The sequence below is a fragment of the Lagenorhynchus albirostris genome, chromosome 2 (assembly GCF_949774975.1).
Source record: "Lagenorhynchus albirostris chromosome 2, mLagAlb1.1, whole genome shotgun sequence".
NCBI lineage: Eukaryota > Metazoa > Chordata > Mammalia > Artiodactyla > Delphinidae > Lagenorhynchus > Lagenorhynchus albirostris.
The window spans coordinates 79,015,052-79,021,051 of record NC_083096.1 but is presented as its reverse complement, the minus strand read 5'-3'; the positions used below and the strand labels follow the sequence as shown (position 1 = coordinate 79,021,051).

The 6,000-nt window shown below is 48.0% G+C and overlaps 2 non-coding genes across 2 annotated transcripts; one reads left to right on the top strand and one right to left on the bottom strand.

Annotated features, from left to right (window-relative positions):
* Positions 1-926: 926 nt before the first annotated feature.
* TRNAN-GUU (transfer RNA asparagine (anticodon GUU)) lies at positions 927-1,000 on the bottom strand. The gene has a single exon. It is a non-coding gene; the product is annotated as a tRNA-Asn (tRNA).
* A 1,933-nt stretch (positions 1,001-2,933) lies between these two features.
* On the top strand, positions 2,934-3,005 carry TRNAQ-CUG (transfer RNA glutamine (anticodon CUG)). Its single transcript has one exon. It is a non-coding gene; the product is annotated as a tRNA-Gln (tRNA).
* Positions 3,006-6,000: the final 2,995 nt, after the last annotated feature.

Here is a 6,000-nt window from a genome sequence, read left to right as displayed (position 1 = left end):
GGGCAGTCTTCTCTGGACCCTGTTGACTAGGTCAGCAGAGAAAATAATTTCAGTTCTTGGAGGATTTTAAAAATATTCAATATTGAGCTTTCGAACATATGCAATAGAATATCTCTGTGTAATGCCCACGATGTCCCTCTGTTGTCCTTCCCCTTAGTTATGTCGGGAGGGCACTGCTCCCTTTATTAGTTAGACTATCATACAGAGATGTATACAAAGATTGCTGAGTTGGCAAGTAAATGAAGAAAGGGACATTGAAAGACTGGAAAATAAACTGGAATATGATTCAGTCCCACTTCTGTGGAAGGAAAATTTGAAGGATTTACCAACATTAGAAGCATAGAAACACTAAAGGTAGCACTTGCACTTCCAGTTCTCTAAGCTATGGAAACACCTGCACGAGTGGTCAGAGGTGTGTGTACGATAATGATGGTTGCAGCATATTCGTCATCGTGAAACCATGAAAGCAAGCAATACACAACCATGGAAGAAAGCCCTTTATCAGAAACAATGCAGTGGAGAATTATGATGATGAGCTCACTTATAACATCATTCACAGAACAAGTGCTAACGTTCAGAGATGAAAAATTTGAGGCACACAACATATAACTTTCTTCTCCAAGTCTACAGACTTGGCAGAATAAAGACTTTATCCCACCAGACCGTGGCTTCCTTGATCTCTTTCAGGAGGTCGTGAGTTAGGCAAGTATGGAGTCCAGTAGAGACGATAGACAATAGAGCTGGGAAGTCGGGGTGGCCCACGACTGGCAGCAGTGGTGAGGTGGACATGACCCCGAACACAGTTCGGTAAACTTTGTGGGAGCAGATGTGCAGGTAATAATCAGCATGGAACACCTGGAATGGTATTCAGCACCGAAAACCCTGGATGGGTTCTGGGGAAAAAGAAGAAAAGAAAACTCTCCCACCGTCCCTGGGTGGGCTCGAACCACCAACCTTTCGGTTAACAGCCGAACGCGCTAACCGATTGCGCCACAGAGACAACAGCACATGCCTTTTCTGGACTCTCTTTGCAGTAGACACTTAATAATTCCCAGGATGTGCCGCCTGTCCCGCAGGAGAACGGTGCCCGTTCGAAAGCCTCGGAAAACGGAAAGTTTACAGCGATGAATGATGTTCTTTATCCTGTTTGAAACTGGTGCCTCAGGTGCCTTATCCGAAACTAAAAGGGCAGCAGAATGGCCTGACCCCGCCTTGCCCCTCACTCGCCTCAGACGCCAGCGCCCCCGGAGACACCCGGAGCCCGGGCCGGGACCCTCCGGGCCTGAACCGAATGGGGTCCAAGGATAGCTGAACTCCCGGTGGGCATCCATGACGGCTCTTCCGGTTTCCTCGCCGACACCCAATGAATGTGACTTTGCCCACCCTCCCGAGAGGCCTCCGGGGGCCGGTGTGGTGTTTTGGTTTCCTGTGTCCGTCACGCGATTTCCACAACGGCAGCAGTCGCCGTGATGGTCGCCCCTGCGTCCCCACGCCCAGAACAGGGTCTGGCACTCAGCAGGACGCTCCGAGTTTCCCGGCCATTCTGTGATCCCTCAACGTCCTTTCCACGGATTTCTTTTCTTCCTGTATCAGCCAGAGACCCCTTGTGGTCCTTGCACTCATAAACCTTGACTGACCTTGAAGTTCTCCTGGAGGAGCGCTTCGTGTTGTTTGTTGCTGCTCAGCTTCTTGATTTTCCAGAAGGAAGTTTCATCTTCTCCTCAGCCCGGTGCTGTGAACTTCCTTCTGGTAACAAGGGCCTCCTTCCTCCTTGAGTCAACTCTTGTCCAGTCCCTGGGACGTCTCCCAGCAACACTGGGCATCTTACTGACTCTGTTTTTTGGCCGACAGCTCTTTTCTTTTAATGCGAATTTTTCTGTTCTGTGTATTGGATAAGGGGTGAAATGGCTTTGGGAGAAAATGAAGAAGTAAAGGGGAAATGAAATAACGCAGATTATTATTTTGAGACATAGTGTGGATTTATACCTATTACACATGTGAATATTTAGTGTGGTGGTATTTTGTGTACATAAATACTGTATACACTGTCAGACAACTCGGAGGCACGTGCTCTATGACCCAGCAATGAGTGCTCTTGGGTACCTGGGTATGTGTACACTTCTTTTAAGCCGTGCAACTTCTGGGTCATGATATATTAAGAAATTGGAATGAAACTGACTTGCCCACGCTGTGAGGAAAGAGTCTGTGACTGCCGAAGTGTCAGAGCGCTGCCTTGTGGCCTCCACAGCATGTCGTTGATTTTGAGTCACCCCAGGTGAGTATGGCCTGGTTTGTCTCAGTGTTTGGTGTAAACGTTAATTTTCACTTGCGCGGTAAATCTAACGAATCTACAGTGGTTGTAAGAAAAACTTAGCCCCCCTTCATCAGAAGTGTATGAAGAAGAAAAGGAGAGGTCTCCTGCCTCCCATGCCCACTCCACTGCGGACACACTTTATATATTACACGTAGGAGGTGGTGGCAGCTTTGGAGTGTCATCGGTGCTGTGTAGCCAAGGGACCCAGGAAGTCCCAAGTCCTGCCCTGACAATCGTCTGCCCTCTCTGGGCAATGGGAAAAGTGTGAAGGCGAAGAAAAGTAACACTATTATCTGCAGAAATTTTACCTCAGGATGGGACACTCTGGCAAAGTGAGGCAGAATATGTGGTTTATGATGGAGACTTTCAGGGGCTTTTCCCTGGCCCGAAGCCCAAAGTGGATTTTACCTCGTTTTCTGAGGTGCAAGTGAACTGAGAGAAGTCAATCAAAGGAGAGGAGCAGAGAGAAAGCAAGACGGAGGACCACCCACGCGGGTCAACCGTATTCAAGTCTTGTCGGGACCGTAGAAGAAATGCCCTGGGATTATCGCTGGGACGCGTGGAGGCTGAATAAGTACTTCCCCATCTCTGGCGGCATAGAGCGAGCACGTTTCGAGCAGGTTCCATGGTGTAATGGTGAGCACTCTGGACTCTGAATCCAGCGATCCGAGTTCAAATCTCGGTGGGACCTTTCTGCTTAGTTAGAAGAAGGGCTTTTTTTTTACTCCTCAGATGGGACGTGCTTTCCCGCTCCCGCGTCCCGGAGAGGCGCGGTCCGCGCGCTGCACGCGGACGTGGAGGGCAGGTGAGGGGACGAGCCCGCGGCGTCCCCGCTGGACCCTGGCGACTCTGCCCGTCGCTGGCCACCGGAGGCCCCGGCCCCGCCGCCCAGGGGCGCAGCGACCGAGCCGGTGGCACCCCCTCGTCGGGTCACCCTGGGTCTCGGGGGCAAAAGGCAGAGGCTGCGCCCACTGACTCCTGCCCCGCGAGAGGGGTTCGCACCGCACGTCCTGTAACTAACTGCGCGCTTGTCCCTGTGAGTAAAGGGTCGCGGTGCGGGGCTGTGACGTCGCTGAGCAGCCAGGGTGACAGCGTCTTAGCTTTCGGGTCGAGGGTTCCAGACCTGGATGGGAAGTACTGTATTGTATTCAGGTGCCCTATTTATTATTCCGAATATCAATGGATCCTATCCCAGTTTATACCCATTTTATTCAGAACTGCTCGCTCCTAAGTCTCCGTTGGACACGAAAAGCTGCTGTTAGGCTAAGATTTGAACCTTCACTCCAGGAAACCTCGTCCTTTCTTTCCAAGCTCAGCCAGAAAGGGGAGCCCCGGCCGCGGATTCCGGCGTCTGAGGAGACTCCAAGTCCCTGACCCACGGCCGCCCGGCCCGGCTCCTCCGGGGCCGAAGGTGAGACGAGCCGGGGCCGCTCCGAGTCCGGGACCGGCGGGCGCCCCTTCGTCCTGCCGCGACTCTGCTCCACCGAGAAGACGCCCCAGGACGTGACCGGATGGAAACACTTTTGTCCTCTACTGCTCGGTAGAAGCGTATGGATGAGGCTTGTGATGGACTTGAATAGCTAATTAAAACGTTCTCTTCCAGGTGCTAAGGAGCATCTCTCTGAGTTTGAGATTTTGGAACTTTCAGAGGTTACGAAGGACCGAACGACACAGGTGTCTTTGGAGGACTTGACGAGAAAGGTGTGAGGCCGGCGAAAAGATCCGAGGAAGGGCAAGAGCAGGAAAGAGGAGAGAATGACACAGAAGGGAGAAAGGGGCTGGAAGGGAGAGGAGCTGGGCGGGCACTGCAGCGGGGGCAGTCGCTGGGTTTGGGCGACCACAGCTCCTCACTCTGGAGCGCTCCCACCCTTTACCGACCTACCCGAGAACCCGGTTCCACCCCAAATCGCCAAGCTGCTTGCCTGGCATTTGTTCTTGCAAAGTTTCCTTCGCCGTTGGGTTTGGAGGGGTGAGGTGGGCTGTGTTGGTTTGCAAGCCAGTGGAAGTCCTGGCGGCTGCCTTGGAGACGACTGGCGGGTAGGGAAACACACAAACTCCACTCTTCCCTTTGCAGGCCGGTCTGCAGGGCCTGGGGTGGGAAACTGGAAAATCAGAGTCTCAATATTTATTTAGAGATAAGGAGATAAATAGCCAAACAGTAGGTTGTGTGAGTTGAAAGTGGTTATCCCTGGAAAAAAAGAAATGTGGGATGGGATCAGGGGACTGCTGTTTCCCATAACAAGTTTTGGGGCATATGTAACTTTGTACCACATGTATGATATTTTTAAAGTTCATTGCTTGTATTTTGAATATAAATTTTTATGTAGTCATATGTATCACTCTTTTAAAATTCTGGGTCTTGTGTCATGTGTAGAAATGTTTTCCACTGTAAAATCATGATTTTTATTTTGTTTACATTGGGGCATTCTTGAAGCAAGGAATTGGACCATTATTCCCCCTTTGATGAGCTGATCACATGAGCTAATACACTTGCAGATCCTCCCAGCCCAGGAGGTTACTGCTGGTCAGAGAGGATTGCTTTACTCTCTCTAGGAGGGTCCACAGCCACTCAAAAGTATCAGTAACTTAAATAAAATCCCACCGAGTCTTTATGCAGTGCTGTGCCCAAAACACAAGAGCTTACACTCAATGATTACATGTTAGTGCCGTGTGCCCAGGCATAGTCTACAAGTTTCACATGGGTTTACTCATTTAATCCTTTCAACAGGCCTATATCATATCATCGTCCTCACTTCCCACATGAGAAAACTGAGGCGTGGAAAGGTTAAGTAACTTGTCTCATCGCTCAGTCAGTGAGCGGGATTTGAAAGCAGGAATTTGAACGGAAGCCCGCCTGGCTCCACAAGATACGCTCCCAATCAAAGAGGAACAAAAATGGTAAAGATGCTTGACAAGAAATTTAAGTCTGTATATTTCTTTTGAAAAAAACACCAAGGAGGAGTCACGTAACGGGCATAAAACTGTCCTAAATATCCTCATGACCCACCTGCCTCCCAAACATCCTTCTTATCCCAACAGCTGCTCCCCGCACATCTCCAACTTAAACACAATTCCTGCCAGAACTAGGTTTTTCCTTCCCCTTATCTTTTCCTCTCACCTACGCCATACTTCTTCCATAGCTATTCTGTTCCTTCACTTCCAGGTCATTCATTTTCTTTAAATTTAAAAATGTTAAATATATATATAAAGAAGTAAATAAGCAGCCATCCATAGTCCCACCTCCTGGAATTAACTGCTGGTAACATCTTTACGTATTTTTCTTCGATTCTATTTTTAAGTTACTCTAATTTTTGCAAAAATTATATATGCTTATTATGTAAAATTCAAATGATGCAGAAAATGCAAATATGTAAAATTTTGAAACATCTGAAATTCAAAAATAACTTCTGTTAAGGTAGGTAAATATTGATGGAGTCATTTTGGTATATCTATATCTATATTTGTTTTTATAAAATTGAGCTCTTATAGATTCTAGTTTTATTTTAAAGTATGCAATTTAACAGTGCATAAAGTTAATGGAAGAAAAAGATACAAAAATGAAGAAATTGCTGAAATTTCAATCAAATTGTTTACCACAAGAGAGAGATTTTTCTAAAAGGACCCTCTAAGGCTAATAATAATAATGATAATAATTAAGACATTAAAATTTGGAATGATTCTTCTTA